A 17,207-nucleotide genomic window follows, 5' to 3' on the forward strand; every position below is an offset into this window, starting at 1 on the left:
TGCGCCTGCGCCTGCGTCCTCGGGTCGTGAGAGTCCTGACCAGCCCGCGGCTCCACGCCCACCAGCCCGAGAGGGTGCTCCGCCCACCGCCACGCCTGGCTTCAGGGGCTCCCGCGGCTCTGAGCATAGACCTCAGGCTTTGTCCTCACCACCGGGCGCCGGGGGCCTGGCCACTGCCCACCCTCCCGGACCCTCACCCCCTGAGCCCGGCCACACCGGCCTCCCCTCCGGTCCTCCCCGGCACCAAATGCCTTGTGGCCTCTGGGCCTTTGCATGGCCGTGCTCCCTGGTGAAGGCCTCATGTCTCCCTTCCCAAGGAGGCCTTCCCAGAACCACCAGCTCGGCTTTCTCACGGCCCCTCCCTGCGTCTCCCTGCCCTTCCGCCTCGTCTGCGTGACTACCTGAGAGCCGTGTGCCTCCGCAGCCCTAACTGCAGGTCCCGGGAGCAGGGCCTGTGCCCGCCTCGTTCTTTGCTGTGTCCCAGGGTCTAGAGCAGTGCCTGGCAGTGAGGGGCAGGGCACAGATTTGTTGGAGGAAAGAATGCTCTTGCGTGTGGTGTGTGTATGTGTGTGTGAAGCGTCGGCAGGCTGGCAAGTCCCCGTTCCTTGGGGGCTGGAGCGGAGCCAGAAAAGGAGGTGATTCCAGGTTTGGGGGTTCCAGGCTGATTAGTCACGGCGTCCCTGGTTCCCAGGAAGAAAGGAGTGTGGGCCTGGCCAGGAAAGGTGCCGGGAATGCCACCTGGGCTGGCACATGCTCTGACTCTGTTCACCTATGCATCTCAGCTCCGAGCCCAGTGGCTGGCGTGGAGTAGGTGTCTAATAAATGATGTGACATGAAAGAAGGTGGGAGCGCACTGTTTCAGGGAATAGCAAGAACCTGGGGGCATGCTCAGAGGACAAAGCCTGGGAGCTCATGACGGGAGGAGACACTGGGAGGCCGTGAACCTCGTGGGGAGGGTGTGGCCTGGTCACGGACAGACCCGGGGAGGCGGTCATCCCCATTTCCAGATGCAGAGCCGGATGACCAGCAGCCGTGGTGGGGGCCGAAAGCCTAGAGGTGGGCCTGAGTGCTGTTCTCCAACGGAAGCCTCCACAGGAAGGCACGGGGCATCTCCCTAAGGTCTCTAGGGGTTTGCAAGGCCACGTGGGTGCTGCAGGTGCCCTGGCCAGGAGGACACAGCAGACGACCTGCTGCACCTCCAGGCTCAGGCCCCCTGGGTCCGGCCTCCCGGAGCCCCTGGGACAGGCCGGCAGCTGGATGTCCCTTAACCGTGTTACGAGGGGGGCAGGAGAGCCCCGTGGCGTACAGAAGGTGGAGCCCCAGCTCCCAGTCCTGCGGTGGGACTAACTTCATCAAAGCCCCCACCACAGCATTAACCACCTGACCTCTGCCCCTGCCGACCTGCTAATTTCCCCAATTACTGGCCAAGCACGGCTGCGTCAAGTGGGCCTGCTTAGCCCCGACAGCTGCTGGGCAAATCCAATTATGGTCCAGCAGCCCGGGCGGTCGCACGGTCCCGGGGCTGGTGTGCAACAGAGATCTGGGTGCTTGCAAGGCACGGGTGTTCATGGACACCCCAAGGACCCCAGGACCGGGCTCACCTTCGGCCCCTGCCCCTTCTCCAAGCTTCGCACCTGAAGGCGGTGTCTTCCCCCTGAGGCACAGGCCGATCGTGGCATTCCCCTGCTCCGGTCCCCCGTGTCGACCGAGCGTGGCAGCTGCCGGGCCCGGCTAAGCGGGCGACATGGCCCTCTCTGCATCCTTGTCTCGACCCTTAGCCCCATTTGACAGATGAAGAAACTGAAGCCCAGACAGTTGAGGTGCAGCTAGGGGCACACACCCCAGATGAAGTCCTGCTTCCTAGCTGGCATCTGAGGCCCCTGCCATCCTTCCAGCCCCACACCTTGCCCACGCCACCGGCATGGCCCGCACCAGACTCTTAGCGGCCGTCTCCTAGGCATGCTGTTCCCCCTGCCCGGGCTACCCTTCCCATCTCCTTTTGGCCTGTTAAATTCATCCTTGGAGGCCCCGCCCCTGGTCAGCACCTTGGGGAGGCCTCAGCAAGCTGCCCTGGGGCAGGACATTCTGGCCAAAGAACTTCACGGAGCCCCTTCTGGGCCTGACTGTGTGCGGGCGCCGGGGCTGTGGCAGTGAGGAAGCCAGGGCGCCACCCAGAGCCCCGACGATCCAGAACGGACGCCCTGGCTTGGGACTGGCTGCGCGGGTCCAGCTCAGGCCCACTTCCCAAGCAGGAGGGCCCTAAGGATGGGGCTGCATTGAGGCCCCTGGGCCACCGGCCCAGCCCCAGAACGGACCCTGCTCATGAGGGGCGAGGCCCCACCTTCCGCACGTAGGTCCCCACCTCCACCGCTGCCACCAGCTCCTCGGCCGCTCATCGCTCACCTGGACAGTGCACCAGCCTCCCCCCTTCCCCTCCTTCACCCTGTTCTCACCCCAGCAGCCACAAGGATCTTGTGAAAACCTGAGAGTTCTGTGAGACACTCAAAGGGAAAGCCAACTCCTCCCAGTGGCCCGTGAGGCCCCCAAACCTCCCCGGCTTCCCTGACACTCACTCTGCCCCAGCCCCACGGGCCTCCTCCCTGTCCTGCATACACACTGGGCACGCTTCTGCCTCAGGACCTTTGCACTGGCCGGGCCACTGCCTGGAACCCTCCTCCCAGATCTTCCTCCCTCAGTCCCCTCTCTCCCTGCCTCCCTTGGGTCTCTGCCCATCTCCCCACCCTCGCCTCACTGTGCTGTGGCGCCCCTCCCCCACTCCTCCTTCCCAAAGTGGGACTTTTGCACAGACTGGCTGGGTCCTGAAACACCCCTCTGCGCCCATGCCCACCCACTCCTGCCACCACATCCTCAGGCAGACCCCTTACTACCCCTTCCCCTCACCACTCCTGGGTCCCCACATCCCTCCAGGGCCCCTGACTGTCTGAAGGGACCCAAATCCTGTGGTCTCTCCGTCGCCAGGTGGACACGATGGCATCCCAGCACGTCCCTCGGGCAGGAGGATTTGGTGACACTGGAGCCTTTTATGAACGAGGGCAACAAAGCCCTGGGGGTGGTGTGTGTGTGTGCCGTGGCTCACAGAGCAGGTCTGTGGCCTCCAACTGTGCGTGGTCTGAGTGGCCGCTGCGACCCCAAGGCCTGGCCAGGGGTTTCCACCAGGGCTCCGGCTTCTCCATGGATGGGGGCAGTTCTCAGCCCTACTGAGCCCTCTCCAGGGCTTCTCCTGCACACTCTCCCCAGAGACTCGCACCGACCCCCAAAACAGGGAGGGCTATTTGCCCCCATTTTACAGATGGGGAAACTGAGGCTCGGAGGCTTACAGACTTGGACAAGGTCGCACAGCCGCACTGGAAGCCCGTCTGCCCTACTCCTCCTCCTCTCCCCCTGCGCCGGGGCCTGGGGTGGGGTGGGTGGGGCCCAGGCAGCCTCCTGCCTGCCCCCCCACTACCCTGGCCAGTCGATGTTATCGCAGCTGATTTAATTTCAAAGACGGATTGAGCTGTGGCGGGAGGGAGAGCGGCTAATCGCAGCCGACATCTGCCCCGTTGTCATGGGGATGGGCTCCCAGCAATAGTGCAGGGGCTGGACCCAGATAAGGGCACTGGAGTGGGCTGGAGGGGACTGCAGTGGGCGGGGCGGGGATGGGCAGGAAGATGGGGGGCAAGGAGAGACCCAGAGACCCAAGAGTGGAAGAGGCACAGAGCCACGAGGCAGACAGTTTGAGGGTACCGAGGTGAGGAGAGATGGGGAGGTACCAGGGGGCAGCTGCGGAACTGATACTGAGCACGGGGCGGGGGCAAGGCTGGTGCGGGCGACAACGGGCGACGGAGGCGCCTTGCCCCCATTGCCCCTTCCAGAGCCCCGCTGTGGCCTCCACAGTAGCGCTCCCCCAAGGCAGGGCGCGGGGCACGTTCAGACCTCCCCAGTCCGCCCCCTTTGCCACAAAAGGGCCGCAGACCCCAGGGTCCCTCCCTGGCCAGGCAGGGTCCCAAGCTCAGCCCAGAGTTGGGAACCAGCTGTTTCCACCAAGCGCCGTTGGTCTGGCCTTTAGGACAATCACATCGTCGCAACTTGCCAAGTCAACAGTGGCTTCTTGAGGCTGCAGCGGGTCCTGAGCACTTACTGCGCGCTCTGCCCATCGCACAGCACGCGCGCTTCCCAACAGCCCTGCCCTTTTGCAGCACGGCAACTTGCAAAGAGCTCCCACTGTAGCTTAGGCAACAAATACTGACCCACCTCCCCTGGGTTCCAGGCCTTGGAAGGCGCAGGGACAAGACGCCTGGGCTCTGCTGCCTGCCCCGATGCCCCAACCGTCCTGTCTGAGGGCCGGCCTGCCTTAGATCCAAGGCCCCCCGGTGCTCCATCACGGCCGAGGCCTAGCACGTCCCACCCTTGGTCTCTGCGCCTTCCCAGGTGCTGCCCCTTCCCTGGGAACTCGTCCCTGCCTGATGGGGGAGGGAGCCCCGGCCCTCAGCCACCTGCATGGGCCCCACTGCCCTCCCCACGCTGTCCGCCTCTGCCTCAGGACTTCAGATCTGCCCACCCACTGGGTGCTGGATGCCTCCGGTGGCCCCCAGGCATCTTGCGAGGACCCGGGGAGCTCCGTGCGGCCTGGGAGGCATGGGAGCCGGGCAGCGCTGGGCCGGGGCCGCCCTGCCTGCCAACCACACTGCGCTGTCACAGCCCCCAAAGCAGGAACCTGGCACCGCCAGCCACTTGGGTCCCCAGGCACCGTGGTTATGCCTGCGGTCACCCAAGCAGCTGGTCAGGAAACCCCTGGGGTCCTGGGGTTCTGGGATGGCAGCAAGGGTATGCATGAGCCATCTCTTTCTACAGACGCTTGGTCCACCCTGTGCCATCCCAAACCCGCCACATACCTGCACGGGCATCCCCACCACCACACCTCTGGCCGCGCAGCTCCCACGCCAGAGTGTCCTTCCAACTCTTCACCGTCACGGCCAGTGGAGCCGTCTTCCTGTGGCCCTGTTTCTCCTTCCTTTGGGACCCCGGGAAGCAGCTTCTCGCCAGTCGCACGTTCCTGAGCATCTTCTGCCCGGCGTTCGAGACGCCAGCTCCTTGAGGGCAGGGCGCGGGCGGTGACCGCTGGGTGGAGAAAGCTATCCCTGCGGCTCCAGGGCAGGTGGAGCAGGCCAGGCCGGGCCCCTTCCCCACTCTGCTGGGTCCCGGGTTGCCCTCCCCACCCAAGAGTTCCCAGAGCCTGGGCCTTGGACTGAGTCCCTTTAGGAAAGCAGAGCAAGGGTGTTAATTGCCAGAGACTGGTTCCCATACTTGTTTTAAATTGATATTTAATTAAAAAGTTAATTATTAATTAGGCTTATCAATTGGCTGCCAGTGGCCGGCTGGGAGAGGCTGGCTTGCGGAAACATCCACCCTGAGTGCGTCTGCGTTCCTCCGTGAGCCCGGTCAGTGGCACCATCTCTGTTCGCGTTAGTACAGCCACGAATTTTGCTGCTGGATCTCCTCCCAGCAGGCCCGGCTGGTTCAGGAGGGTGGGTGCTGCCCAGACCGAGGACTATAGCCCGGCACTGCCTCTCCATCTTACTTCTGCCCTGGGCTGCAGCTCAGGGATCTGCTGGGCGGCATCCTGGACGGCCCACGGATGCTGCCCACTCCTCGTGCCAGACGCGGACTTGGCATCTTCCTCCCCAGGTCTGACCCCCATCCCGGGCCCCTTCTCAGGGGTGGTCCCTCCGGCCACCCGGTTGCCCACCCAGGGTGCGGGGAATCACCCAGAACTCCTCCCTCTCTTCCCCTCCGCGCCCTCTGCCCTGCCCTGGGCTCAGCCTTCACAAGCCCCCTCTCCCGGAAGGTGAGGAAGGTCTGGGGCGAGTGTTCCCTGCAGGGAAGTTAGCAAGCGCGCAGGCCCTGAGGCAGCGGCCTCTGCTGAAGGGAGTGGGAAGGAGCTGTGGACAGGCCCGGGTCATCTCCGAGACGTCTGTCCGCTCTCTGAGACGGGACAACTGTGCAGAGGAAATCAAGAAGTCAGCCGGGGCCTGCTGAGTGTGACACGCACGACAGTCAGCCGTGAGCTGCGGTTCAGGAGAAAGGTCAGGACCAGCGGTGAGGAATCAAGATCACTCAGCACATGCGATGGCACATAAAGGCCTGGAACGGACGAGCTCAGCCAGGTGTCAGCAGAGATGGAGGACGTTCCACAGACGTTCAGAAGCCAGAGAGGAGGTGGAACTGGCACGGAGAGCGGGGCGGCGTGGGCTCCATCTCAGCTCACCCCTGTCGCCCCGTCTGTACCGGTTAGGGTTCTCGGGTCCCCAGGGACAGAAGTCCATCCCAGCTAAAGCGAGTTGAACCCGGGAGGGGCACTACTGAACGGGTACAGCCGGATCAAAGGAAAAGGAAATCCCGACACCTGTGGGAAGGCCAGGAACCCCGGCAGCTCCGATCGCGGGGTGGACTCTTCAGCTTGGTGCCGTGGGAACGGGTCAGCCCCGACGGTGCTCCGCCCTCGAGTGGGACCGCTCAGGTGTCCACTGGCCCAGCACGTGCGGAGGAAGGTGGTCCATCCTCGCCAACAGCATCACCCTCAACTGTCACCACCACCACGTCCACCGTCACCCTGTTGCCACTGTCATCCCCAGAGACTCGCCATACTTCGTTCACTCACGCAGGAAGGATTTGCGTGCCCTGTGGGCGACAGGCACGACGGTGGTGACGAGCAGAGATCGTTCCCACCTGCAATGGGAATACAGTCTAGGGGCACAGAGGCTTTACCCGGTCACCCCGGAAACGAAGACTGCAGCTCAGAGGGGCGCCACAGGGGCCAGACCAGACGCGGGGAGAGCGTCTAGGCGGATTGCCCCAGGCGGGAAGGTGCGAGAAGGCTGCCCCAGAGCAGGCAGGCAAGCGGGGGTGGTGCCTCAGGCTGAGGGGCTTGCGTGTGTGTGCACTGCGCCTGCAGCAGGAGAGGCCTGTGAGCACGGGGCGGGGGTGGGGGGGGAAGGGAGGGGCCTGGGAGGGGCCAGAGCTCAAGGAGCCGGGGGCGGGGGGGGGGGGGGTCTGGGAGGGACCAGAGCTCAAGGAGCGGGGGGTCTGGCATGGGTGCTGCCACCTTGATCTCAAGAGCAGTGGTGACACAGAAGGGTGTGAAGCAGGAGGGTGACGTCGGTGTAGACTGTGCAAAGACCACGGTAGCTGGACCCTCGTGTCCTGCACGATGCTGCCTCAGACCAGGGACCGTTTGACCACAAGGAGGTGACAACGGGAACAGAGCCACAGGCCCACTGGCCGCACTCGAGTTCACATCACTCAGAAGCAGCTGATCTAAAGAGGAACAGCCTAGCCCTGGCGCCGTCCTGGGACATCCTGAGGGCTGGGGTCCAGTCCCGTGGATGCGGTGCTGGCCCCGTCACCGGAGCACAGCCCGCGGGCGGAGGAAGGAGGCCCGTCCGTCCCGACGTCACCGTCTTGCAGAACTCCTGGCCCTGCCCCACACCGGAGGCTTGGCCAGGTCTGAGGTCCTTGTTCGGGGGGGGGCCAGGGACGCAGCAGCTCTCCCGTGAACCTGCAGTCCCACCACGCCGGTGGGGGGGCAGCTTGGACCTGTGTGAGAGGAGGGCCGGGGACGAGGGTCTCCGGGACTCGAAATTCTCTGGGGCTGCTTCTTGTCCCTCGAACTGGTGACAGTGACCACGGGGCAGTTGTTGACAGGGGCAAGGTGACTAAGGTCTCAGAGCCCCGGAGACGCCCCGGTCGCCCCACCAGGCGAACCTAGAGCCACCCAAGTGCTGGCCGAAGGTGAGGCGAACCCAGAAAGGGTTCAGCTTCGGGACCAGGTGCAGCAGGAGGGGCCAGTTAAGGCCTGTCGGGGCTCCGGGCCGGCTCCCACCCTGAACCGGACCCTGGGCCACCCTGGGCCACCGAGGCCACGAGCGGAGCTGAGGTGGGTGAGGGGTGGACTGCAGGAACCGTGTCTTGGGTTTGATGCTCTGACCCTGGAGGGACTGCCCCTCCCAGGACTGGCCGATTCCCGCAGAGTGTAACCCACCCACCGGTCCAAGAGGGTAACTTTCAAATGCAAAGCAACCAATCTAGAAGGCACAGCCCCAACACCTCCTCTATCGGGTTCTCCCCCTTGGGCCACCGTCCCCCTGCCTGAGTCACCCGGGGTCAGGTACCAGGCAAGTTGCGGCAGCCCGTCTGTCCCAGGGCCCATGAAATTACTCAAACCAGCCAGTGGTCAGCCTGCTCGCCCTGCCTCGCCCATCCCTCCTGCGGAGACCGCAGCAAAGTCTCCTGTCCCCGGTTCTAGGCCCCCCCCACTTCCTAACCTCCCCGTGCTCTCCCACGTGGCTCGGCGAGGCGAGGCGTGGCGCCCCCTCCTCTGGGACTGTGCTTAGAAATGACCTTTCCAACGGCAGGTCATCTCCTGCTCTGTGGCCTTACTGAACCTCACACTTCCCCTGAATACACGCTATTTTTAACTGTCCTGGGCACCTCGGCGGCCCACCTCAAGTCCTCCCGGCCGAGCTCAGGCCAGCCACGGCTCTGTGGCGACCGGCCCACCTGTGCAGATGCCGGCTGGTGGCCCAGCTCGCTCTTGCCCAGAGCTGCTCTGACCCAGCGCGAGGACGCCCGCAGGGCCTGCTGGGCACTTGTGTACATGAACCCTAAAGTTCGAAGGCTGGTGGATAAGCCTCACCTTGTCCATGCGGTGGAAGGGGAGCCTATGGCTACGTCCCCTTTTGTCCCTGGGGTGGACGGTTCTCAGCACGTCCCTCGAGGTTTCTCAGATGGCCTCGGTGGAGTCTGTACCCCACTGACGGTGGACCCACAGCACCTCCTCTGGCTGGCTTTTCCCCTCGCCCGGCTTCATGCCCCCCACCCCGCCCTTGTTCCCTGGGACCACTTCCTTCAAATACTTCCTGCACGCAAACCCCATTTTCCACGCAGATCCGAGGGCTGCCTTTCCCAAGGTCTGTGCTGAGATGAGGGAAGTCCTGTCTGCGGGGACTGAGGGCTCCTTCCATGGCCGTCCCCACGGGGCTCCTCCCTAGGAAGTGTGGGGACCACAACTGCTCCCTAGGGCTGTGAGACCCCAGAGGTTTATTGGTCAGGGTCCCGGCAGGAGAGAGGTGACACTCAAACCTCTCAGGTGGAAGGGTCTAATGAAGGGACTCTTTGGGGCGTGGTGACTTTACAGACAGCAGGACGCCATCGGCCCATGAGGACGAGCTCGCCCAGCCAGCCCTGGGGCTTCCAGAAGGTCTGACACACAACCAAGCCTGGGCTCACCTGAAACGTGGGGTCCCGACAACCTCACGTCCGGGCAACCTCAGTCTGCCTGGCTCGTGGCTCTGGAACCTCGTCATGTGCCCGTACAAACCTTACCTGCAGCACGTCCAGCCTGGGCAACCTTGGGCCTGTACCACCCCTGCCCAGGATCACCTCTTTCTGTGCCACTTCTCACTGCAGGCAGGGAAGGGGGTCCAGAGAGGGCACCCGTGTGGCCCCCAAAAGCGCCAGCAGCTGGGACAAGACAGGCCCAGACCCCCTGCCACCCTTGAGTCAGGCCGGGCCTGGGCCATCCCCCATCTTAGCCCAGCGTGGGTCTTCCGCTCAGCCCAGCCAACCTGCACGGACCTTATCTTGGCCATCTATCGGGCCACCTGGACCAACCAGTCCTGCCAGAAACTGGATCTGGGCATAAAGGCCCCTCCCTGGAGGGGTGTGGGAGATAAACCCTCCACCTTCCACTGGTCTCTCCTGCTTGCCTGAGCCAGAGGGCCAGGGCCTGGGGTGGAGGTGCTGGGCTGCTGGTCTCCCCTCCCCTCCCCCACCGTCTCCTGTAACAGGCAAGGTTGAGTCTGTGCTGGGACTGACACTGACACCCCTCTCCCACCAACCTCCTGGGTCTGCCGGTCAAAACTTGGGCACGGGAGGGGGGTCGCTGGGGAAAACCAGGAGGCACCCAGGAAGAGGGTCTCATCTCCATTTGTAAAAACTGCGCTGACCCATCACATCAGGACACTGCTTCCCCTTCATGGGAGTCTCTGTCACGCGTGTCCCCAACGTGCCTGGCTTTACGCGCTCCTCAGACGGCCCTGGAGGGGTAGGTGTCGCGATGTTCCCACTTCCAGATGAGGACAACTGGGGTCAGTCGCCCAAGGTTGCGCAGCCCAAGGTCACACATGGCCGGAAAGCCCTTTAAAGATAAAGGCCTAGAAGTGAAATCACTGGACCGAAGCTCCCACGGAACTGCAAGCGCGATTTGGATTGACAAACTGGGTCCCAGCAGGGGTGCCCGCGGGGGAACCCCCCCGGGAGAGGAGCCCTGCCCACAGCGCCCTGCTGCCGGCCACCGGCTCTGCCTGGGAGGCGGGAAGAGGACTTGCTACTCTGGCTGCTTCTCTTGGACCCCAAGCATCAGGTCCACGCATGTTGGTCACGTCTGCACCTTCCGGCCTGAATTCCAGGCCTCTGTTCTTCGCAGGCAAGGACAAGGGCTGGGGGCCACGTTTCCGCTGCTCCCTGCCTTGGGCTCCTCACCCGCAAAGTGGGGAGAGAAGGTCCCAGGGAGGACGTGGTGACCCTGCCGGACGGACACCAGCGCCTCCCGGCCTGATTCCAGCCCAGGAATGTTTCTCCTCCCAGGCCTGGCCTCAGGCCTGACTCCTGACACCAGGCAGTAAATAACTTTCCATTTGATCACCTCTCTTGGTGAATCTTTGCTCTGGGGAAAGTGGGCGTATCCCCAGGCAAGGCCCCGCCCGCCTGCCTGCCGTAGGAGGGGCAGCTCTGGGAGGTGGGGGGGGTCTGGCATCGGGAGCATCTGTGCCTTTATCGAGAGCACCCACCAAGGTGGGATGTCTACACCCTGTGTCATCAGCCTCCCCGCGGCCTTTGAGCCCAGAAGCTCATCCCAGTCACCTTCCCTGGCTTGGGGCGCCGCCCTCAAAGCGCAGATGGGAAGGCTGAGGCCGGCGGGGGCAGGGATTGGGTGCCCACCGCCCGCGGTGCCGGCAGGGGTCGGGGATGGCCACAGAGGCCTGCTCCGCGGCTCCTGCTCGACTGGGTCCCGTCCGTGTAGGAGGGATGGAGGCTGCTCCCCAAATGTGCTCCGCACCCCGCAGCGGAAACCCGCAGGTCCTCCGCCTGGAATGCCAGGAGACAGGCCCAGAGACGCCCAGCCACTGGCGCGGGCCGCCCAGCACCAGGGAGATCCGGTTCCGGCCGGAGGACAAAGCGGGTCTGGGGCCGGCCCGGGCCCGCTTTGGGAGCGGGCGCCCCGGGTCAGCTGGGGAGCGGGCGCGCGCCGCCAGCGGGCATCTGCATGACAAAGCGCGGCGCCGGTGGGAGCGGCCGAGCGGAGCCCGCCCGCGGCCGCAGCTGCCCCGCTAAGCCGCCGCCCCGCGCCCGCCGCCCGCCCGGAGCTGGGGGCGGGGGCGGCACGCGAGCCCGGCGCTCAGCTGTGTTTGCTCGGGGGGCGCCGCGCGGGGCGGCGGGGCTGCGGCGCGGGACAAAGGCCGGGTCTGACCGACCCCGCAGGTGGCGAGGGGGAGGGGAGGGCTGCGGCCCCCAGCCGCCCAGGCTCCCCCGGCGTCGCCTCCCCGGCCTGCGTTCCGGAGCTGCGTCCAGGCCCCTCCCCTGGACCCCGAGTTGACAAATGATGTCAGCATCCGTCCGTCTTAGCTTGCTGCGCACCACGGCTGCCGCTGTCCTCACGGCCGTCTACACTTACCCCCCCCCACTCATGCATCTCCAACGGGGTGCCCGCGTCGTGTCCCCCATGGGCCTCCGCTCCCACCCCCCTCCTCAGCTGCTTTCCCTGCGCAGCCCCCCAGGTCCACATCTGCCCTGACCCAGCTTTCCCCACCTCTCCATCCTCCCATCTTCCAGGTGCCTCGACCAAACCTAGGCATCTTTCTGACATCTCTCTGTGCTGGGCGGACCTTTGAAGTCTCTCCAGAATAGAGCCAACTGCTTCCAGCCCCACTGCTGCCCCTGGTCCAGCCCCCACGCCCTCTTGCCTGGACGGTTGCAGTAGCCTCCGTCCTGTGCTCCCCACCTCTGCCCCAGCGGCCGCCAGAAGGATCCTGTGGAAACCAAAGGCAGACCTCACGTCTCTACACACTCCCTTGGCTCTCACCTTACTCAGGGGAAGAGCTGAAGCCCTCACAGCCCCCGAGGCCCACCTCCCCTCCTTCCAGCCCCACCTCCCCACCTCCCTGGCCTGAATCTCTCCACTTCAGCCATACCTGTCTCCTAGTCATTCCTTGAGCAGCCAGGCCTTCAGGGCCTTTGCACTGGCTGTTGGCCCTGCTTCGATCACTTCACCGGATATCTGTGTGTCTCACTCCCTCAAATCCTTCAGGCCTTTACGCCGACGCCCTCTCTTCAGCGAGGCCCTCCTTGGCCACCCCATCTACAACGTCAAGCCTTCCGGGTTCCGTCTCGGTCCTTCTGGCCACGTGGCATTCCTATGCGGCACTCGCTCACGTACTTGCTCATTTTCTGTCCCCTGTGGACGGTAAGAGGCACCAGGGCAGACTGTCTCTTTTGCCCGCTGTTACGACCCCCAAACCTAGCACTGACTCTGTTACGCAGAGGTGTTCAGTAAATATTTGCTGAATGAATGAATAACTTAAAGCACTTACCCCTGCACGGCAGCGCTGCAAGGTAGGCCCTGTCGCCTCTGCTTCACAGGTGAAAGCACTGAAGTACAGACGGGGCAAGCAACCTGCCCAGGGTCTCCCGACTAGGAAGCCTGGGAGGCAGGACACGGCTCCTAGCGAGGTCTCAAACTAGAGGCCCACACGCTGGTTTTGGCCTCCAGAAACATTTTCTGTGGCTTGAAGAGTTTCAGAAAAAGTTGAACCGGTTGTGGCCACTTAAAAAATCAAGAGGTTTCATGTAAAAACCCAGACCGCCAGCTTTTCTTGGAGAATCGGAACCTCTGGCCACACTGGGTGCTCAGTCCCACAGGCGACCATGGGCTGGAGCTGGGCAGCACTCGCCCCTCAGACAGGGTGTGGGCGACCCCACTTGCCTAGGCTCCATCAGGCCGCTTCCCGCCCAGGCCCCCGTCCTGCGAGCTTTCGCTCCTCTGGGCCTCTGCCCTTCCGGGTCACTCTGCCTGGAGTCCTGCCCCACGACTCTCTTCCTGGATGCCTCTTCCTTGTCACTCAGGCAGGTCTTCGCCCAAAGGTCCCGTCCTCAGAGAAGCCCTCCCTGATTACGCTGGCTAATGGTCATTATCTGAGATCACTTCATCCATCTTTGGTGCACGCTGTCCCTCTTCCCCAACAGAATGGCAGTCCCAGGAGGGCAGGGCCCGGGTCAGCCTTGCCACACCTGTCCAGGAAGGACAGCACCTGCCCCTGCGGACACCTGTTGATTGACCGAATGAATGAATGAATGAGGGGTTCTCCTTTAGTGCCGCTGGTTCTGGGCCCTTCCCGGGTACTTTGTGCTCACACCTGTGCCCTGCCGCTCTCGGCAGGAGCTCACAGGTTGGGTGGCACGAGGTCGCGGGCCCCTTGCTAGCGGGACAGGCCTCAGTGGTTTCTGGTTCTGTGACCACCTTGAGGGGCTTGGGGAACCCTCTCTCACTTTGCCCCCAGCTCCCCAGGCTCTCGCCATGGACGCGGGGCCCCGAGTCTTCTGGGTCAGCACCAGGGTCGCCTGCTGGGGTTCCAGATGCAGCCCGGCTCCCGCCCGCCTGCCAGCCTCGCTCCTGGTCAGGCCGTGTCGCCGGGGAGCCTTCAGCAGTAGAAGGGCCAGGGGTGGGCTGACTGGCGCGTAGGCTCGAGATCAGGCCTGGCTCTCGCCGCTTCTCCCTGTGTGACCTTGAGCAACTTCACCCGCCTCTCTGAGCTCGTTACCCCCTCTGTGAACCGGGACCCCTGCCCGACTTGAGACTTGTGCCGGTTCCTGGGCTCACACACGGCCGCCAGCACACAGTAGGTGCTCAGGACAACAGCGCCCCCACCCCGTGTGTGGATGGACGCCTGGAGCCCACCCAGGACGATCACTCCTCCCTGCGGGCCAGCTGGCCATCTGTGTGCTCACTCGTGTGTGGTCTTGGGTGACTCGGAACCGCGTGTGTGAATGCGTGTGAGTGGCCGCGTGTGAGTGTGTGTGGCGGTGGGGTCCGGGTGCCTGGAGTGGCCTGGCCAGTCCTCACCGGCCAAGGTGAAGTGGGTGGGAGCTGGCTCGCCCGCTCCCCCAGGTAGCCGTCGAGGCAGGAGTCCGCTGGGGCCGCCGCTGACACCGGGGCGGGCAGGTCAGCCTGAGCCAGAAGGGACTGGCTGGTGTGGGGGAGGGGAGCTGTACCCCAGGGCAGTCAGTTCCCAGGCCCGGCCCTGCCGGTCATGCTCCAGGTCCCAGGGCCAGTGCCCGGGGAGGGCGGCTGGACCCTGGCGTCGGTCACTGCAGCCCCGGGAGCCTCTCCTCTGACCGTGCCACCGATGAGGCCCCCGGCACGGCAGGGCCCAGAGCCGAGCACCGGTCCCCACCCACCTCATCCTCTACCTCAAGGCTGCAGCCCGGCCTCGCAGCTCCCACTGCAGCACCGCGCTCTGCACCCACGTGACTGTCCTCCCACCGGACTGGGGGGCTGGGGAGGGCAGGGACCCGCTCACGGTCACGGCCGTGGGGAGGCAGGATGCCAAACGCTCATTCAACTCACATCCAAACCTCTGTTGCTTGCTGATGGGATGCGTAGGCTACGTGTGTGGTGGAGATGTGGCCATTTGCACCCGCGGCAGCAGCCTCGGAAGCTGTCCTGGGCCCCCAGCTTTCAGACGGGCTTAGAGGGACACACAGGCTCTGCGCCCAGCCACCACTCTCCACGTGGGAGCCACGTCCGACCTTCAGCCCCAGAACCAAAAGAATCTCCGCGGCCCCCTCCCAAGAATCCAGGCGTGGCTGGCGGTGGGTGTCTGCTGTGCACCGTGTCTCTGCACAGTTCCTGAGGGCCTCAGGCCCACCGAGCAGAAAGATCCCCACCCGCCTGGACCCGCACAGAAAACTGAGGCTCCGCAGGGGCCTGCGTATCCCCGCTGGCCTCTCCAGGGCTGCTCGCCTGTGCAAGGCCTCCCTCGGCCTGTCTCAGGCCTGTCAGCGGGGAGCAAGCCAGAGACCCCAGGAAACGCTGTCCCCCTGCTGCTCCTCAGGACCCCGGAAGAGACCTGGGGGGCTGGCCGGCCTGGGCACAATGGACAGAGGGACAGCAGGGGAGCAACAGCCCCAGGAAGCTGCCTGCCTGGCCCTGTTTCCAGAAGCATTGAGCCTGGGACAGAGGCACAGAGACGGAGACAGTAGAGCAGGGAGAGAGACTCCCACACACTCAGCTGTCGGCTGGGCATGGGACTGGGACCGGCAGCCGTGGTCTTCTCGGATCCGGACGCCGAGAAGGACGCCGACTGTTAACCCCCAGCCCAGATCGGCCTGGTTTTCACCGCCTGACTGCCTGGCGCGCGGCGGTGACCGAGCAGGCACCTGCGGGGCTGGCGCAGGCAGTGGCCTCGGGACATGCGTGGACGAGTGGCAGCAGGTCACCGCCCGCCTCCGTGTGCATGTCCGTCACCGTGTCCCTGTGCGAACGGGTGACGCTCAGCCCCACCGCGGCCTCCCGGATGGTGCCGCGGGGCTGCCCGAACCCCAGAGCTCTGGCGCGGCCGCGACCCCAGCCCTGGACCCTGAGTCGGGAGCCCGGGCTGCCCACCCGGGTGCTTTTGTCCGTTTCTGAAGTGACAAGAGACACACAAAAGGGCTTTTAATTAAATCAAAGGAAGGGGAAACGGGCCAGCCGGGCCGCTATTATGTTACCAAACGCGAAAACGAAAACTTATTTTTTAAAGCTCTGGTATTAATTTGAGATTATTCAGATAGTTAATTAAAAGTGCAGCATGTGTTAAATATTATTTCAACAAAGATTATCATCAGGCCTCCATGTAATGCGATCCGTGGGCTCGGGGAGCTTTATGCAAATGGTCTGCGGCCAGAAGGAAGGGCCCGAAGCGCCGGGCGGCAGGCCACTCGCTCACCGCAGGGGTGGCCTTTGCAGACACACACGGAACGGCAGCCAGGCCCCCCTGTCCGGGCCCTGGGCGAGCAGGGAGACCAGCGGCCGTCCTGGGCCTGCTGGCCAACGGCAGCTCCCCGGAAGTTGTCCAGGTGGCACTTGGGCCGCACTCCTGCAGGTGTGTGCGGGGTGTGGACGTGTGTGTTGGCGAGGCTGTCGCGAGACTGGCTGCACACGTGGCGGGGGCGTTGGCAGCGTGCGTTTGCGCTGGTTCATCCGTCTGTTACGCGTGGACTCGTGCACGTGACACGCATGTGTGCACCTGGGCACGGGGTGTGCGCCCACAGCTGGCCCCGAGCACGCCGTGTCACCTCTCGCTGCCTCAGTTTCTCCATCTGTAAATGGGGACCGCTAGCTACAGTCCAGGCCTCACGGGGAGGATTAATGAGGGTCACGTGGCATAAGGCACAAGCACTGGTCCTGCACAGACAGCACGAGAGCCAACAATGCCAGCGTGCGTGGAGCTTTAAGTTCACGTGTCCATGTTTAACAAAAGTGAAATTAACTTTTATATTTTATTTAACACGGTATGTCTAAAATATTGTCGTTTCAACATGTGATCCATGCAAAAACTGATGGCCGTGGTAGTTTGCGTTCATTTTTCACACTAAGCCTTGGAGGTCGGTGTGTATTGGACCTGCAAGAACCTCCGGCCACACCGGCCGCATTTCAGGTGGACGTTTCAGTTGGACCTCACAGCTCTGAGCCCCGAGGACGTGGGTGTCCCCCGCTGCACCCTCGCTCGCCTGCGCTCCCTGGCCTCAGACGCGCGGGCCGCTCCTGCCCTCTGTCGGCGCCTGGCGGCGGTGCAGCGCCCACGGCTCGCCCCGCCCGGCCAGATCTGTCCCCGCCCCGCAGATGGCCACAGCCCCCTGCCCACTGCCAGGCTCCGTGGTACCATTTCCCACTGCGGGCTGCGGGGCAGATGGGAGGGCAGAGGCTCAGAGAGGACCGGTCATCCGCCCCGGGTCATGCAGCAGGACGGCAAGGAGGGACCCCAGCTGAGGTTGGAACCCAAGTGTTAAGACGCTTCTGTGGGTCCCACCGGGTTCCTATCCTGGCTCTGCCCCTCTTGGCTGTGATTCTCAGGGTTCCACAGCTGTAAGCGGGAGGGAGGACCGGGGGG

General features: G+C 64.2%; 1 protein-coding gene across 19 annotated transcripts in view; it reads right to left on the bottom strand.

The window, feature by feature from the left end:
- Positions 1–17,207, bottom strand: part of EEFSEC (eukaryotic elongation factor, selenocysteine-tRNA specific) — a 207,980-nt gene that overhangs the window by 20,694 nt on the left and 170,079 nt on the right. For 13 of the 19 annotated variants that reach the window (XR_004528675.2, XR_012323942.1, XR_012323952.1 and 10 more), the window contains exons 7-10: positions 12,651–13,383; positions 12,252–12,514; positions 7,106–10,198; positions 4,896–6,681 (exon numbers count right to left, since the gene is read on the bottom strand). The exons of 2 other annotated variants lie outside the window; for them this stretch is intronic. The gene's annotated coding sequence lies outside the window, so the exon portion shown is untranslated. Of the gene's footprint in view, positions 1–4,895; positions 6,730–7,105; positions 10,199–11,832; positions 12,090–12,251; positions 12,515–12,650; positions 13,384–17,207 lie in introns of those variants that run through there. 4 more of the 19 variants (XR_004528677.2, XR_004528676.2, XR_004528678.2 and 1 more) reach the window with 4 other exon arrangements.

The sequence above is a fragment of the Tursiops truncatus genome, chromosome 10 (genome assembly GCF_011762595.2).
Source record: "Tursiops truncatus isolate mTurTru1 chromosome 10, mTurTru1.mat.Y, whole genome shotgun sequence".
NCBI lineage: Eukaryota > Metazoa > Chordata > Mammalia > Artiodactyla > Delphinidae > Tursiops > Tursiops truncatus.